Source organism: Scyliorhinus canicula, chromosome 6 (genome assembly GCF_902713615.1).
Source record: "Scyliorhinus canicula chromosome 6, sScyCan1.1, whole genome shotgun sequence".
Lineage (NCBI taxonomy): Eukaryota > Metazoa > Chordata > Chondrichthyes > Carcharhiniformes > Scyliorhinidae > Scyliorhinus > Scyliorhinus canicula.
The window spans coordinates 73,920,758-73,939,599 of NC_052151.1; the positions used below are offsets into that span (position 1 = coordinate 73,920,758).

The 18,842-nt window shown below is 45.8% G+C and overlaps 1 protein-coding gene across 3 annotated transcripts in view; it reads right to left on the reverse strand.

Annotated features, from left to right (window-relative positions):
• The window catches only part of mchr2 (melanin concentrating hormone receptor 2), a 126,151-nt gene that overhangs the window by 63,252 nt on the left and 44,057 nt on the right, over window positions 1-18,842 (reverse strand). The window contains exon 2 of one of the 3 annotated variants that reach the window (XM_038799519.1): window positions 2,847-3,166. The exons of 1 other annotated variant lie outside the window; for it this stretch is intronic. The gene's annotated coding sequence lies outside the window, so the exon portion shown is untranslated. Of the gene's footprint in view, window positions 1-2,501; window positions 3,167-18,842 lie in introns of all 3 variants that reach the window. One more of the 3 variants, XM_038799517.1, reaches the window with a different exon arrangement.

Sequence of the window (18,842 nt, forward strand, 5' to 3'; positions counted from 1 at the left end):
TTGTGAAAGGCACAATAAAAGGCAATTCTTTTTCCTTTTTAGTTCATGGTTTCCTGAGAAAACATTAAGTCTACTGAGGACAAAGGTTCATAAATGCGGTATTCTGTGATTTCTTTCTCTCTCTTTGTAATAGAACGTAATGTTAATAGAATGTAGAGATGTCTAAAGTAGTGATAGAAAAATAAATTAAATTATATCATGTTACATTGCGTGTACAGTACAGAAACAAGCCAATCAATCCAACTGGTCTAATGCCAAAGCCTATGCTCCATATGAACCTCTTCCCAACCTTCTGCAACAAAAGTTATTGGCCCATGTTTTTATTTATTTCTCTCTCGTGCGCATATCTAGCTAGCCTGCACATCTTTGGATTGTGGGGTGAGACCCATTCAGACAGGGGGAGAGTGTGCAAACTCGACATGGACAGTGACCCGAGGCTTGGATTGAACCCAGATCCTCAGCGCCATGAGGCGGCAGTGCTAACCACTACGCCACAAGGCCACTTGTATTTTGCTTTTACAAAAGTAAGGTTGCTATGCTTCAGTTAGACATGGTATTAGTCGCACCACATCTTGAATACTGTGTGCAGTGCTAGTCTCCTTATTTAAGGAAGAATGTACATACATTTACAGAGGCAGGTCAGAGATGGTTTACTAGATTGAGACCAGGAATGAGCAGGTTGTCTTGTGAGGAGGGGCTGGACAGACTGCGTTTGTTTCCACTGGGGTTTAGAAGAATGAGGGGTTATTGTCGTGAAGTATATAAGATCCTGAACAGTTTTGATGGATGTGGAAAGGATGTTTCCTCTTGCATAGAATGTACAGTGCAGAAGGAGGCCATTCGGCCCATCGAGTCTGCACCGGTCCTTGGAAAGAGCACCCGACTTAAGCCCACACACCCACACTATCACCATAACCCAGTAGCCCCACCTAACCATTTTGGACATTAAGGGCAATTTAGAATGGCCAATTCACCTAACCGGCACATCTTTGGACTGTGAGCGGAAACCGGAGCACCCGGAGGAAACTCACGCAGACACGGGGAGAACGTGCAGACTCCACACAGACAATGACCCAAGGCAGGAATCAAACCTAGGACTTTGGCGCTGTGAAGTAACGGTGGGTGAGTCCAGGACTAGGGGTGCGGTTTTATAATTCGGAAATTCCCTTTTAGGACAGAGATGAGGAGAATTTTCTTTCCTCTCAGAGGATTAGAACTTTGGAATTCTCTGCCATAAAATGTGGTGGAGGTGGGGAGGGGTCATTGAATATTTTTAAGATGGAGGTAAATAGATTCTTGTTAGGCAAGGGAGTCAAAGGTGATCGGGTAAATGGAAATGTGGAATTCAAACCACAAACAGATTAGCCTTGATATAATTGAATGGTAGAGCGTCCTCAAGGGTCCAAATGGTCTACTTCTGTTTCTATTCTTTATATATGTTCGTATGTTTGTACACTCAAGTGAGTTGCTTTGTCCTGGATGGTGCTGAGCTTCTTGAGTATTGTTTATGCTGCACATGTGAATGTGTCTCTAATTCACTTGTCTCTCAGTCCGGAAGAAATGGTCTCGAACACGTTCGTACTTTAGAATATTCTTTATTGCGATCGGGGCAGCCCTTTAGGTATTGTAAAGAACCACCTCTGAGAGTGCCAAAATATTGCTCAAAACATCCTTTCTTTATATGTTTTTTTAAGAGGGCTGTCCCTTGCATTCACTTGAGCTTGCCCCCATTACAAAGCATAGCTTGTTTTTACCATAGATCCAATACATGATTAACTTGTTATTGCCATAATTTCGATACATGATTTTACAGACTTTGAGGTTATCTATTGGCACCTGAGTATGTAGTAGTTTTAGCAAAAACAGCAGGTGTTTAGCCACAGTATCAATGGCTCCCACATTTCATATTCCGTCATCCAGCCATCTTCCTTGTTTCTCAAGGCTATTCGGCTTACAGTCATGAGTCGGCTCACGAATTCAATAACAACTCCCTTATTTGTAACTTTCCACTAATGTGTCCCATTAATTCTGGCTTGTTCTAGCTATTAACCCTTGCTTCACATTCTCTTTCCCCCCTTTGATCATTCCACGATCACACAGCCCTCAGGGACTTATCCTTGAGAGTCTGAGGAATTCCTCTGGGAAATCATCCTTTGGTTGAATGTCCTCATACACATTTCCGGCATCTACTAAGTCCTGCTTGTCTAACTGGGAAAGCCGCTGCAGCATCTGTGGCATCACAGAGGTGCCTAAACGATTCCAAAAGCATTTAACACAGGTTACAATAATACATAGCAAAAGGCAAATAACGATAAAGATAATAAATCCATGAAACAGATAGGTGGTCCAGGAACTAGACCACAGCCCTCCCCACCAGTCGTCCGAGGAGCACTGGCGGAGTCTCTTTATCCCATCCCTAATGTGGTCCACTAGGTGAGTAATGTTCTCCGAGCTATCAGGGATATAAGTACAGCACTCAGAACCCACTACAGCACACGTACCTCCCTCGCTGGCAAGCAGGTAGTCTAGAGCCATGCGGTTCTGTGAGGTAACCGTCCGAACAGCTACTAACTCTACGTTGAGCTCACTGAGTCCTTCCGCGGTATCATTATCAGGATCGGTGCGATTACGTCGCAGAGCCCATTCTGCGACCTCCTTGATCAAATAGGAAAGAGGGACCAAGGGAATTCTCCCATGGGCATGGCTGGGAACATGCATACATACCCAACAAGAGGAGACATTCAATTTCTTTGCATAAGTATAAGACATAAACAGGAATGAATTCGCAGTCACATGGTGCGTTGCGCGCTTCCGCCTGGTAGGCGGGTGAGTATGGATAGTCTTACAGTCAGGAACTCGTGGCTTGCCTTTCCTCGTACACCGGTAGTCCCACCGGCAAGCGTAGCGATCGCAGGTCAGGGATCCGCGGGTAGTCAGGAACCGAGGCTTCTGCTCGTCTTGATGAATGATGGTGGTGCAGGTATCTACCGGGGTCGCCGTCCACAAGGTCTCATCTGTGGTGCTGTTGGCACAGCTAAAGGTGTCCTTCCGCCGGGACTACATCGCCGGTCTCGAGTGGTCGCACACAGTAGTGTGCTGGCGAGGATCGCGAGTACAAAAGGCAGCCTCATCCTGTAGTCGAACGATCAGCCACATGTACCTAGAACTTTAAAACGAGAGTTAGTGATCATGCAAACTTTATTAGTTTACAATGGTGCATGTGGATCCATGCATTACGTCCTTCAACTTTAACTGCTGTGGGGGTGGTTAGGAGAACTTGGAACGGTCCCTCCCAACGTGGTTCCAACCCCTTCCGTGTCCAATTGCGGATCATCACATGATCTCCTGGTTGTACAATATCGGAGCTAGCTAAGGGTGGCACTTCCTCTTGCGTGGCATGTATTCGCAAGTGGAGACTCTTTAAGACTTTAGTGAGGGCTATTATATAATTAGCCATTTCTGTAGTCATATGGTGGAACTGAATGTCTCGGGATGTATGACAGTCCCAGGGGGTGCGAAGGGGTCTTCGGTACAAGATTTCAGCGGGGCTTAATCGAGTCTTTCCTGCTGGGGTGGCTCTTATTTGAAAGAGTGCAATAGGTAATAGTTTGAGCCAGGTGGCTCCGGTCTCTGCTTGTAGCTTAGCAAGTTTGGTTTTCAGAGTCTGGTTAGCTCTTTCCACTATCCCTGCTGCCTGGGGTCTGTAGGCGCAGTGTAACTGCTGTTTAATTCCCAGTTGAGTGCAGAATTCTTTATTAATCTGTCCACAAAGTGAGGTCCATTATCAGAGCTTAAAGATAGGAATTCCCAAATCTTGGTACAATTTCACGCGTAAGAACTTTACTACAGTTGAAGCCTTATTATCTACAGTAGGATAGGCCTCTATCCATTTACTAAACACATCAACAATTACTAATACATGCTTATAACACTGGCATCTTTCCAACTCAATGTAGTCCAGTTGCAGGGTCTCAAAGGGACCCTCGGGTAATGGTGTTTTACCCTGCTCACAGGGGACAGCCTTCCCAGGGTTATACTGCTGACATATCAAGCAGCAACTTCTAATTCGTTGGGCTATCTCCTGCAGTCTGGGATGCCACCAGGTTTTTAACAATATATCACCTGTAGCGCGAGCACCACAGTGAGTTGCAAAGTGTACACATTCGGTCACCCAGGCTGCCAAAGCATCGGGCATACATGTCTACCCTGCTGGGGTGACCCACAGCTTATTTTATTTATCATATGTACATCCCAATTCTTCCCATAACTTTTTATCGCTAGCAGGAGCGTCCTCCTGTAGCTGGATTACGTCAGTAATGGTCAGCATAGGTTTTTCAGAGGGAGACTTGCTCTTTGAGCTTTTAGTCTGGCTCATCATTTTAGGCACCACCATTTCCTTTGAATGGGAGGCTTCTTTTGCTTGGTGGTCTGCCTGCCTATTTCCTTCATCTACTGGAATTTTTCCTTTCGTATGGGCAGTATACTTTATCACTGCTACCGTTTCTGGGAGCATAAGAGTTTGGAGTAACTGGGTTACTAGCTGCTGATGGGAAATTGGGGTGCCAGCGGATGTTAAGAACCCTCTGTTCTTCCATAATTGTCCAAACTCATGTACGACTCCAAAGGCATATCTGGAGTCTGTATAAATATTTACTTTTTGCCTGCTCCTAGTGCACATGCGCGTATTAGTGCGAACAATTCTGCTTGCTGGGCCGAGAATGGAGTTTCAAATGCTGCTGATTCTACTGTCTCCCCACCCTGGTTGATTATAGCATATCCTGATAACCGCTTCCTCCTTTCACCGATGGAAGCACTTCCATCTGTGAACATGGTCAGGTCTGGGTTGTTAAGAGGGGCATCCGATAGGTCCTCCCTGACAGATGAATCGTCCTTTACAAGTGACACGCAATCGTCCAGGGTGTTCTTGCTCAAAGATCCATTCTGCATGGGACAGAGTGGCTTAATTAATCTGAAAAAATCTGAAAATTCAAAACTTAAGATTTGTAAATTCCAATTAAAATGCATCTTCAGCCGTGTGGACTGTTCATTACTTTATCAGAATTAAAAGGGAATTAAAAGCTCACAGGCAAACCAGCATGGGAGTGTCAAGACATCTTCTGGATTACACACAAAAGCTTGTTGAAAGGGTTAATTGTCTTGCAGAGACAAAAAGGGGCGTATAGTGGGTGGATAAATTGGAATGATGCCGTACGCATCTCTAAACATTTTTTTATATTTTTTCACTCAAATGGACTGGGAGTAAAAGTTGGAGTGCTGCCAAATTCCTGTTATCAAGTCTTTCAGCAAACACAATATGTTATTGAAACTCTGAGTGAACCAATTTTGCGCTGTATCAGACGAGCATGATCATGGACATATTTCATTTACCCATCTGTTTATAAGTAATTCTGCAATCTCATAATTAAAACATCTGCGTTGTGAGACAGGTTAGTTTCACCCTACTGATGATTATTTGTGTCAGGGAAGTTTTAACCCTGAACTAATGAAACACCGGCTTGATCATATTTGTCATATGTATTTCAACTGTCCTAACCTTCATTGAACACCATAAAACTAATATTTTCTTATTCTTACATACGTGAATTTGCACCCTGATTAAAATTCCTTGTGTATCACAATTACCCTGGAAATGCCAATGATAGCCTTTGAAAAGAAAAAATTGTTAACTGTACTCAAACTATAATCTTTAAAGACAATGCGTAGACAATTTGAAGCTTTCAAATAATCACAGCTCGTAACGAAACTTTTAAACGTCAAGGTCTGAAGTCAAAGTCTGAATACAGAGACAGTGAATAGTTCAGAACAAAGTTTAGATGCCTAAAACTCTCTCTTTCTCTCTCTCTGTCTGTCTCTGGAACTCTTGTCGCTGTTTCTCTTTACCTAACTACCCCTCCCCTTCTCTGTCTCTCACTGACTCGCTCTCTTTCACTCTCTCAACTTTCGCTGTCTCTATCAGTCCCTCTCTCTGTCTCTGGCTCTCTCTGTCTCTAACCCTCTCACTCTTTCTCTAAAATGGAGCTCAATTAAAATACTGAACAAAATTTTTCATTCTCCTTCGAAAACTTTATCTGTGTCATTCCATTTAAGTCAATTTCCACTAATTAATTTTAGAGGCATTAGCTATTCTTAGAGATGTATATTTCTTTGTGCAGATGACCTGCTTGCTGAAATAGTTAAATTTTTGTACAGAATCGAAAGTGGTGGAGAACTTGGCATGATGCCATCTCCATTTGTTACGTGACCTTAGACATTATCCATCCTTTCTTTCAATTTTCAATGTTCGTTATTTAACCGGTTTTTGGAAAGAGACATTACTGGATGTTTATTTTTCTTTTAAAATGAGTTGAATTACTGCCGAATTTATCTGGACGGCTTGAAATGATCTGAAGTTATACTCGACATGTATCCATTGTTAAATTTCTAACCGTAATCTTGTATTGATTTTCCTTCCCATTTTTTCGTTTTGGGAGGGGGGGTTAGTCATCTTCAGATATTCCTGAACAAAACTAATTGAGTGTTTTAGCCCCTTTCTGATCTTTTAGACTTCACTTAATTTGATTTTTTTTTTCTCCTTGAGACATTCCGAGACAGTCGTTAGCCGTAATTGTTGGCAGTTTTGTGATGTCTTTTGCTAGTTTTCAGAATCTACTGCTGCTATGTTTACTCGCTTTATTGACATGCTTAAAGGAGTTAGAGCTCAATTCCTTTAAACCAGCCTGTCTTCCAAATGGTGTGAAGGTTTAATTTATGTCATTTGTGCTTCTAACTTTATTTGTCTTATCTTTACTTCTGTGTATCTCACCATTTTTCTCTGTTCCACAGAAATCACACCCATCTTTGATCATTGTTTTTTTTGTCAGAGTATTTTGCTCTTCAAAAACCCCCAAAAAAATTTTAAACTGACTTTTTTACTCATTTGGCCTTGATACTAGATTTATTGGATGTTACCTCACCGTCTGTCCGCCTTGCCGAGTGATTCTAATTTTTGGCGTTCAAAGGTTTGACTACTCGCCTTGTCCACCGGCTCGAGCGGCGTCCAGCTCGGCAAATCCTTCCAGACTTACACTAAATGTTAGGGGTGAAAATATTCACACGAAGGCCTGAGTATCAATAGCAAAGCAGTTTATTATGTCAGAATTCTGGGAGATAAGATCTGGGAACTCCGCAGTCCCTGACAGCACCGTATCCCACTTAAGCTTAAACTCACATGGATTAATATACAGATTCAAGGCAGATAGCCTAATGACTTGGATCTTTTCCCATATGCGCATTCCCTTTTTTTTTTAAGACCTTGGCTGTTTTAACTATTCCTTTCTCTGTCAATTTTATACCCAATTTGAATGCATTAGTTTTCCCCCCAGTGGCCATTTTTCTTCTCCTAAATTTTTATGCAATTCTCCTGACAATTGTCTCAGTTGCTTGGAATATTCCGGATATTGTTCACACAAGGTTTGAAGCTCGCTTCCACTATCAGAGGTTGTATCTAACGTATTACCCATCTCTAACACTATTGGCAGTTAATGATCCTTGCAATTATTGTTAATTTGGTGAAATGGTCCTGGACCACTTTATTCAATCATGAATTTAAACGGAGTTATCCTGCTCCGTTGCCCAATTCAGGCAGGCTCATCCGTGCCTGCAAGCCTATCTAACTACAAGGTTATAACGTCCTTGTTATATTATTACCTTAGGGTTGATCACGCACCCTTCTAAAGCCTCTTATCGCGGGGGCACTTTTAGACAAAAGCAAGGATCATGATGACGCTGAAACCTCTTCTGTAGCTATAACTGTAGGGGCTACACACCCTCCCTTAAAGCACCAGCCCCTAACGGTGCCTGTGACTATTACTGTAGGGGTCACACTCCCTCCCTTAAAGCACTAGTCCCTGACTGTGCCTGTGTCTATTACTGTAGGGGTCACACTCCCTCCCTTAAACGGGTTCGCCGGACTGACCTGGATTTCGTAGGAGCGTCCCTGAGCGCTGACAGCGGGGCCGAATCGCGGGCGGTACAGCAGAGGGGAATATCAAAGTGGCAAAAGTTTTACTCACAATGGTGGCCCAATTCCTCCTTCGCTCCCGAACTCGATCAGTCACTTATGCCGCCAGTCCCAGCGGAGACTCTTTGAAATCCCACCGCTGCCACCAAATGTGAATGTGTCTCCAATTCTCTTGTCTCTCAGTCCGGAAGAAATAGTCTCGAACACGTTCGTACTTTAGAATATTCTTTATTGCGATCGGGGCAGCCCTTTAGGTATTCTAAAGAACCACCTCTGAGAGTACCAAAATATTGCTCAAAACATCCTTTCTTTATATGTTTTTTTAAGAGGGCTGTCCCTTGCATTCACTTGAGCTTGCCCCCATTACAAAGCATAGCTTGTTTTTACCATAGATCCAATACTTGTTATTGCCATCATTTCGATACATGATTTTACAGACTTTGAGGTTATCTATTGGCACCTGAGTATGTAGTAGTTTTAGCAAAAACAGCAGGTGTTTAGCTACAGTATCAATGGCTCCCACATTTCATATTCCGTCATCCAGCCATCGTCCTTGTTTCTCAAGGCTATTCGGCTTACAGTCATGAGTCGGCTCACGAATTCAATAACAACTCCCTTATTTGTAACTTTCCACTAATGAGTCCCATTAATTCTGGCTTGTTCTAGCTATTAACCCTTGCTTCACATTCTCACACTCATTAAAGCAAGTGCAGAGTATTCCATCACACTCCTGACTTGTGATTTGTGATAATGGGAGACCGGCTTTGGAGAGTCAAGAGGTGAGTTACTCACCTCAGAACTCTCAACATCTGACTTACTGTTGTAGCCACAGTATTTATTTTGCTGGCTGGTCCAGTTCAATTTCTGGTAAAATAGGACTGAGTCAGCACGGATTTGTCAAAGGGAGGTCGTGTCTGACAAATCTGTTAGAGTTCTTTGAGTAGGTAACAAGGAAGTTAGACAAAGGAGAACCAGTGGACGTGATTTATTCCGATTTCCAGAAGGCCTTTGACAAGGTGTCGCATAGGAGACTGTTAAATAAGTTAAGAGCCCATGGTGTTAAGGGTAATATCCTGGCATGGATAGAGGATTGGCTGACTGGCAGAAGGCAGAGAGTGGGGATAAAGGGGTCTTTTTCAGGGTGGCAGCCAGTGACTAGTGGTGTGCCTCAGGGGTCTGTGCTGGGACCACAACTTTTCACAATATAAATTCATGATTTGGCAGAAGGAACTGAAGGCACTGCTGCTAAGTTTTCAGATGATACAAAGATCTGCAGAGGGACAGGTAGTATTGAGGAAGCAATGGGGGCTGCAGAAGGATTTGGACAAGCTGGGAGAGTGGGCAATGAAGTGGTAAATGAAATACAATGTGGAAAAGTGTGAGGTTATGCACTTTGGAAGGAGGAATCTAGGCATAGACTATTTTCTAAATGGGGAAATGCTTAGGAAATCAGAAGTAAAAAGGGACTTGTGAGTCCTTGTTCACGATTCTCTTCAGGTTAATGTGCAGGTTGAGTCAGCAGTTAAGAAGGCAAATACAATGTTAACATTCATCTCAAGAGGGCTCGAATACAAGACCAGGGATGTACTTCTGTGGTTGTATAAGGCTCTGGTCAGACCACATTTGGAGTATAGTGAACAGTTTTGGGCCCCGTATCTAACAAAAGATGTGCTGGCCTTGGAAAGGGTCCAGAGGAGGTTCACAAGAATGATCCCTGGAATGAAGAACTTGCCATACGAGGAACGGTTGAGGACTCTGTGTCTGTACTCGTTGAAGTTTAGAAGAATGAGGGGGGATCTTATTGAAACTTACAGGATACTGTGAGGCCTGGTTAGAGTCGATGTGGAGAGGATGTTTCCATTTGTAGGAAAATCTAGAACCAGAGGACACCATCTCAGACTAAAGGGATGATCCTTTAAAACAGAGATGAGGAGAAATTGTTTCAGCCAGAGCGTGGTGAATCTGTGGAACTCTTTGCCGCAGAAGGCTGTGGAGGCCGAATCACTGAGTGTCTTTAAGACAGAGATAGATAGGTTCTTGATTAATAAGGGGATCAGGGGTTATGCGGAGAAGGCAGGAGAATGGGGATGAGAAAATATCAGCCATGATTGAATGGCAGAGCAGACTGGCCGAGTGGCCTAATTCTGCTCCTATGTCTTATGGTTAATGGTAACCCAGGATGTTAGTGGTTGGGAATTCAGTGATGTAATGCCATTGCATGTCAAGGGGAGATAGTTAAACTCTATCTTGTTTCAGATGGTCATTGCCTGGCACTTGTGTGGTGTGAAAATTACCTGCCACTTATCAGCCCAAACCTAACCTAAATGTTGACCAGGTCATGTTGCATTTTGGCATGGATTGCTTCAGTATCTGAGGAGTCGCAAATGGTGCTGAACATTGTGCAATCGTCAATAAACATCCACATTTCTATCCTTACGATGGAGGGAAGGTCATTGATGAAGCAGCTGAAGATGGTTGAGCCTAGGACAAACCTGGTGAGAGCGATGTTTACCATTCTTACTGCTCTTTGGGTAAAAAAGCTACTCCTAAATTCCCCATTGGATTTGTTGGCAACCCGTTTATATTTATGGCCTCCAATTTTAATCCCCCCCATAGTTTAACAGTATTTGTAGAAGCAAGCATAGGGTTGGCTTACAGTTCGGATACACCCTATATTTTTTTTCATAGTTAAGTGTTATCAATTAACACTTAATGTTCAACCCTACAAGACTCAGAACCCCTTTGCGAAGCCTACCAAACATCCAAGATCCCCACAACATCTTTGTTACATCCACTCTGTCAAACTTTCATTGTCTTAAATATCTCTATCAGGTTATTCCTCAGCCTTCACTTTTATAAGAAAACAGGAGTCTCAGTCTGTTCAATCTTCCTTGATAGTTATTACCTTTCAGTTCAGTTATAATCCTTGTTAATATTTTTTGTGCCTTCTCCAATACTTCTGCCTTTTTATAATTTGGAGAGCAGAAATGTGCACGAATGGGGGAATATCAGCAGCATTATTCCTGTAGAAATGTTGTCATTGACTTCAGTAATGTTGCCATTACTGCATACAATCTCATCTGCATTGGGAGTAGTCAGAGTGCACCATTTTTGCTGACCAGCTTTTGAAATATCAGGGGCGGGATTCTTCGATTCTTCGGTGGCAGATGCCGGAATCAGGAATCGTGATTGGACGGATAATCGGCTTTAACGCGGAAATTGTGGCGGGCTCCAATTTGACACAAAATTGCAATTCTCTGTCGTCTCAACAGCGACGTCAATGAATTCCAGAATGCACGTACAGTAGACACCATTTGCATGTCATTCTCCGGAGCCTCTGCGATTCTCCCCCTCCCATGGGCCGAGTTCCCAACGGCATGGTTCACTTGGGCTTTTAAAAATCATGAAACCGGTGTCGTGGCTGATGAGGGAGAGAGAGGATGTAGGACACGGAGAGGCGCGACTGTGGGCTGCCAAGGGGTTAATGGGGGAATAGGCCAAGTGGCCGGGGTGACCCCCACAGGACTGGGACGGTGTCCAAGCATGGATCGCCATTGCTGCGGCTTACAAGACAACCATCTTGCTGCGCACCCCACTGACCACCCACCTTGGCTCCTGGTTCTGCGGAGTGACACTGGCCATATAGGTGCCCCCCACCCCACCACCCCCACACTCCAGCCCTCACCTCCAATCCCCCATCCCCGGCTGCCACCTGCTGGCAGGGCATCACACAGACCACGTGAGGGCATTGCCCATAGTAACCCCTATGGGGGCTCCGAATCGGGGCTCGACATTGACTGCAGGGGTAGAGCCCGCATGCCAACTGGTGGCACTGTAGTCCGTTGGACCTGGTTGGGCACTAGGGTATGCACCATGCTAACATGTCAGCCTTTCACCCCCTGCAGACAATGGATATTGGAATTCAACCAGCAATGGTGGCCTTTCTCCTAGTCACCGCAGCCCAGGGGGATGTCCTGTGGCTCTACGAGCCGGAGATGCTCGAACATGCCCCAGAGGAACAGGAGGCAGCCGCCCAGGATGGAGAGCCAGGTGCCCAACAGGCCGAGGAGGAGGCGGTGCCAAGGCTTCGTGTGTAACAGCATCGCCTGTCATTCGAGGACCTGCTGGACCGGGCATGCCATCGAAGAATCCGGCTGAGCAGGGAGACAGTGTGACATATCTGCTGGATCATGGTGTACCTGACACCGCGGGGGAATGGGGGAGAACACCCGCTCCTGCTGGCCATCAAGGTGATGCTCACCCCAAACTTCAACACATGGAGCCCTTCCAGGCAGCGAGTGGGGACTTGTCTAGAATCTCACAGAGCTCGGTGCACAGGTGCATCCATGCCGTTACAGAGGCCCTATATGCCCGGTCGGCACAATAAATCCATTTCAATGTGGACTGAGCCCGCCAGGTTGCCCAGGTAGTGGGGTCCGCCTCCATGGCCGACATGACCTGAGTCCTGGGGTTGATCGAAGGATACATGTCCCCCTACGAGCACCTGCAGGTGACAGGCCACTCTACACAAACAGAAAGGGGTTCCACTCAATGAGCATGCGGCTGATACATGACTATCAGCTGCACATCATACAGGTTGCCATGTATGGAGGGTATTAGCTATGAGGAGAGATTGAATAAACTGGGATTGTTCTCCCTGGAGAGACGGAGGCTGAGGGGACGACCTGATAGAAGTTTATTAAATTATTAGGGGTAAAGATAGAGTGAACAGTTGGATGATTTTTATCAGGGCGGAAATAACAAGTACAAGGGGGTGCAAGTTCAAGGTGAGGGGGGGAAGATTCAGTGGAGATATGCGGGGAAAGATTTTTACACAGAGGGTGGTGGTGGCCTGGAATGCACTGCCAAGTGAGATGGTTGAGGAAGATACTTTATCTGGGTCGGCACATGAACAGACGGGATACAGAAGGATACAGGCAGTTGGTCTAGATAGGACACCGAGATTGGCACAGGCTTGGAGGGCCGAAGGGCCGAAGTGCTGTATAGTTCTTTGTCTATGCCTGGTACCTGAGCAGTGTGCAGGACGCATTCATCGTGGCACACTCGATGATTCTTGACATGCTCGAGATGCTCCTGCCCCAGCTGAGAGTTGGCTCCTGAGTGACAGAGGTTATCCACTGTGGTTGTGGTTGATGATACCTATCCAGAGGCCAAAGACCGACGGAGAGACCCGCTGCAACAATGCCCATGTAGCAACCAGGGGTGTGATCGAGCGTGCTTCGGCATCCTGAAGATGAATTTCAGGTGCCTGATCCACTCTGGAGGGGCCCTCAAATATGGCGCTGAGGGTGGTCCACAATGTGGCGGCCTGCTGCATCCTCCACAACATTACGCAGCAGAGGAGCAACGTTCTGGAGGAGGAGGATGAATGCCAGGCCTCCGCCTACAAAGAGGATGCAGGGGAGGTGGAGGATGGGCAGGACATGGGGCCCAGGCAGGCACAGGAAGCTACACAATGTGTGTGCCAGGGCCATCGTGCATGGGACGCTCTGATCGCCTCTGACCGATACCACAACCCATCCTCACACCTTCCCCGGCCAAACCCCGCACGCAACTCCCTCTATGATACAGATGTTCCGCACTATGGGGGTGTGGGCCCTGGGTTGGCAGTAACAACAGGTCTGGTCCATGTAGTAATATCATGGGTGTGTTGTAATTCACTGACTGACCATTAGGAGTCTCATTCTTATATAAGTGAATGTTAGAGTCAGGTGACCTCAGACTGACTCGGGAGTTGGGAGAGAGGTTGCTTGTCCAAGTTCACGCTGTTATTTATCTGTTATTTTGTATATATTTCACCCATAGTTAATGTTAATAAATCATTTTTAACTTTAGCTCCAAGTGTTCTTGTAATATAAATCAGGCCATCCAACAAGAACGTTACATGGTACCAGGTTGCGATTGTATTAAACACTGACAAAAAATAATCCTGCCACGAGGTCCACAGAGATTTGAAGATTTTGCAAACTGCACAAATGAACTACATGGAGTCATTGAAGCCACCAATGAGTCTCAGATTTCATGGTAATGTGATAGCAACTGCCGTATGTTTAATCATCAATTTAAGCTGTTTCTTACTGCAGGAAATTTAGGAGATCAATCATTTGCATAAAGTAGTGATGCCCCTAACAGTGGCAAGGCCCAAAGCAATGCTGTGTTTAATACATTTAAATTTTCAAACAATGAAGATAGTAAAAATTTTAACAAATTAATTTGAAGATTTGATGAATATTGCACCCCAGAAAGAATGACAGTTCTGAACATGTTATGTTTAGATCATGTTTGCAGAAGACAGAAGAGTCTACAGATCATTTTATCACTGATTTAAGGTTCAAAGTTAAAACCTATAGTGACACATGCCAGGCACATCATTGTAAGCAAACAAGAGAACGTATGCAAATATCTGATTTACCTAAAGCACCATGGCAGAAAGTAGCTATGGATCTCTTTAACCTTCGAGGGAAAGATTATTTAATTATCATGGACTATTTTTCAAACTATCCCGAAATGGCTCTACTCTCAAGCGTAACGACCAGCAGTGCAATACTGCATAGCAAGTCAATTTTTGCCAGACACGGAATTCCTCAAGTCGTCGTGAGTGACAACGGTCCTTGTTTTAGCTGTAAAGAGTGGCACATATGATTTCCATCATGTCACGTCAAGTCCATTGTCCCCACAAGCCAATGGTAAAGCTGAAAAAGGAGTACATATTGTCAAGCAATTGCTGAAGAAGGCAATGGACAGCCAATCTGATCCACATCTCGCACTATTGAGTTACAGAGCATCACCATTGTCACATAGTAGGTCGCTAGCAGAGTTACTTATGAATGGAAGGTTGCGTACAACACTTCCACACTTGGAATAGAAGGAGGAGAATGCAGTGGTACTGCAGGAAATACAAAACATTAAAGCAAAACAAAAGCAGTTCTATGGTAGAGTGTCTAGAACTTTACCACCTCTGAGTAGAGATGACATTGTGAGAGTAGAAGATTCAGATGTAGCACCTCGTTCCTACAATGGTAGCACAAGTGGACAGCACAGTGGTTTCACAGCGCCAGGGTCCCAGGTTCAATTCCCCGCTGGGTCACTGTCTGTACGGAGTCTGCACGTTCTCCCCGTGTCTGCGTGGGTTTCCTCCGGGTGCTCCGGTTTCCTCCCACAGTCCCAAGATGTGCAGGTTAGCTGGATTGGCCATGATAAATTGCCCTTAGTAACCAAAAAGGTTAGGAGGGGTTATTGGGTTACGGGGATAGGGTGGAAGTGAGGGCTTAAGTGGGTCGGTGCAGACTCGATGGGCCAAATGGCCTTCTTCTGCACTGTATGTTCTATCTGCAGACAGAGGAAGGGTTGGTTTAAGAAGAAATTGTTGCGCGCTCTTGAAAACCAGAGAAGACTTTCACAAAAACGTGATGGATGACGAATCTACATTAGAATCACTGTCAGTTACAGTGTCAGACAGTTCAGTAGTTCCTGAGCTTGGGAATATCATGGGAGAATATTGAATTTGCAAGTTCTGAGCAACAAGGTCAAGAGTCAGAAGGAAACCTGATCGATTCAATTTGTAGATTTGGATGTAATTCACCGACTGACCACGAGGAGTCTCATTAGTATATAAGTGAATGTTAGAGTCAGGTGATCTCAGACTGACTAGGGAGCTGGGAGAGAGGTTGCTTGTGCATGTTAATACTGTTATTCATCTGTTTTGTATATATTTGACCCACAGTGAATGTTAATAAATTGTTTATAACTTTAGCTACAAGTGTTCTTGTAATATAAATCAGGCCATCCAACAAGAACATTACATAAAGCTTCCTTCTTCTCATTGATTTGTGCCTCAGCTTGCTTTATGCTTTTGGAGTGAGCATTGTTCTATCATGTAGTCTCAACTTTATCCTTGATGGTTTCATTTTGGGTTACCATCTTAAGCAATTTCACCCAGGTCTGCAAAGCTCATGGTGTTGCATGTAGCAGGCAGCACCAGTGTGTATCTGACACTGCATATTAACTTGATGCTCTCCTGCTGCAGTCATTATTCCAACAGCCGCAAACCAATTTTTCACCTTGAAACTTGATGGTGCCAACCGTTCTCGGGTGCAGAGTATTAGTTGGGATCGTCATCGGGCATCTCTCCAGAAACCACCTTGATAGGCCTGCTTGACTACTTTCCAGCACAATATTTGTGTGCAAAGTGATTTAGCTTCTTGCAGATAGAGCGCTGCTTTCCCCACGCTGAACATGTTTCCTTTTCTTTTGTGTGGTGTCCTCCACAATATTTGCATCCAGTATTCTGGCTTTGAGCTTTCTGCTGGCCCTTTTATACATAGTTCTTCCTTTTCTCTGTTGTCTTGTGATTGGAAGACCTGAACTGCCTTTCTTTTCCCTCTCATTCTGACCTCTGGCGTTGAACATGTGTTCTCCATCCCTGGATACCTGAAGCACATTTCCCGAAGGGATGGAGAATTGAAATATTGGGATCGCCGCCAGGCGTTGATGGGTACTAATCTGATCACAATGCTCCGATCCCCACTGGTGGCGGGTCTGAAGTTCAGGCCTGTGCACCAACGGGAGGACGTAAATTAATGCAAATAGATGTTAATGATCCATTTGCATCTATTTAGTGGGCCCGGTACCCTAATCTCCGGCCCTCCGTGATTCTCCGGCCCTCTGGAACGGGAGTCACGTTGCTGAGGATTATTAAAACCTCCTGTTTCTCTCCTTCCCTTTCAAAGTACCCTGTAGGCATATTCACATGACACACTCGGTGAGTCTTCCTTCTGTCTGGTGTTTTTACCACATAATTCACCTCACTTAATTTCCTTTCAATCTGATAAGGTCCACAAAACCTAGCTTTTAAAGGCTCACCTACCACTGGTAACAACACTAAAACTTTATCTCCACTGGCAAAACTAATTTTTATTGAGATTTTCACAAAATATCAAAAACAGAAAATATCAACAAGAAAACAGTATTAACAACAAAAAAGAAAAAAACCCCACAAAAACCCCTAAAACCAAATCCCCCCCCGCCCCGGGTTGCTGCTGCCGGACTATTTTCCTACCGTTCTGCCAGGAAGTCAAGGAAAGGCTGCCACCGCCTAAAAAACCCCTGCACTGATCCCCTCAGGCCACATTTCACCCTCTCCAATTTGATGAACCCCGCCATATCAATGATCCAGGCCTCCACGCTTGGGGGCCTCACATCCTTCCACTGAAGCAAAATCCTACGCCGGGCTACTAGGGACGCAAAGGCCAGAAAACCGGCCTCTTTTGCCGCCTGCACTCCCGGCTCCACCGCAACCCCAAAAATTGCGAGTCCTCAGCCTGGCTTGACCCTGGAGCCTACCACCCTCGACACCGTCCTTGCTACGCCCTTCCAAAATTTCCCCAGTGCTGGGCATGCCCAGAACATATGGGCGTGGTTTGCTGGTTTCCCCGAGCACCTAGTACACCTACCTTTGCCCCCAAAGAACCTACTCATCCTCGCCCCGGTCATGTGGGCCCTGTGTAGCACCTTGAACTGTATGAGGCTAAGCCTCGCACAAGAAGAGGAGGAGTTCACCCTTTCCAGGGCATCAGCCCACGTCCCCTCCTCAATCTCCTCACCCAGCTCCTCTTCCCATTTACCCTTCAGCTCCTCCACCGTCTTCCTCTTGCATCACTTGGTACATGTCCGAAATCCTTCCTCCTCCAACCCACACCCCTGAGAGCACCCTGTCCTGGACCCCACATGGGGGCAACAGGGGAACCCAACCACCTGCCGCCTGGCAAAAGCCCTTACCTTCATATACCTAAAAATGTTCCCTGGGGGGAGCCTGTATTTCCCCTCTAACTCACCCAGGCTCGCAAACTTCCCGTCTACAAACAGGTCCCTCAACCTCCTAACACCCGCCCTGTGCCAACTCAGGAACCCGCTATCGATTCTCCCTGGAACAAACTGGTGGTTCCCCTGTATCGGGGACCCCATCGAGGCCCCCACCTCCCCCCTGTGCCGTCTCCATTGCCCCCAAATTTTGAGGGTAGCCGCCACCACCGGGCTCGTGGTATACCTGGTTGGAGGGAGCGGCAATGGCGCCGTTACCAGCGCCTCCAGGCTCGTGTCCACACAGGGCGCCATCTCCATCCTCTTCCATGCTGCCCCTTCCCCGTCCATTACCCACTTATGCACCATCGCTGCGTTGGCAGCCCAATAGTACCCACAGAGCTTGGGCAGTGGCAGCACCCCCCCCCACTATCCCTGCCCCGCTCCAAAACACCCTTCTCACTCTTGGAGAGTCCCATGCACCCATACAAATCCCATAATACTCCTGTTGATCCTCCTAAAAAAGGCTTTCGGGATAAGGATGGGGAGGCACTGGAACAGGAACAAAAACCTCGAGAGCACCGTCATCCTGACTAACTGCACCCTGCCCGCCAGCGATAGCGGCAACATGTCCCATCTTTTAAACTCCTCCTCCATTTGCTCCACCAGCCTAGTGAGGTTAAGTTTGTGTAGGGCCCCCCAGCTCCTGGCCACCTGGACTCCCAGGTACCTAAAGCTCCCCCCTGCCCTTTTCAGTGGGAGCCTACCAATCCCCTCCTCCTGATCCCCCGGATGCATGACGAAAAACTCACTCTTACCCAGGTTGAGTTTGTACCCTGAAAAGACCCAAAATTCCCTAAGAATCTTCATCACCTCCGGCATTCCCCCCACTGGGTCCGCCACATATAGCAACAAGTCATCTGCGTAAAGTGACACTCGGTGCTCCTCCCCACCCCACACCAGACCCCTCCAATTCCCCGACTCCCTCAACGCCATGGCCAGG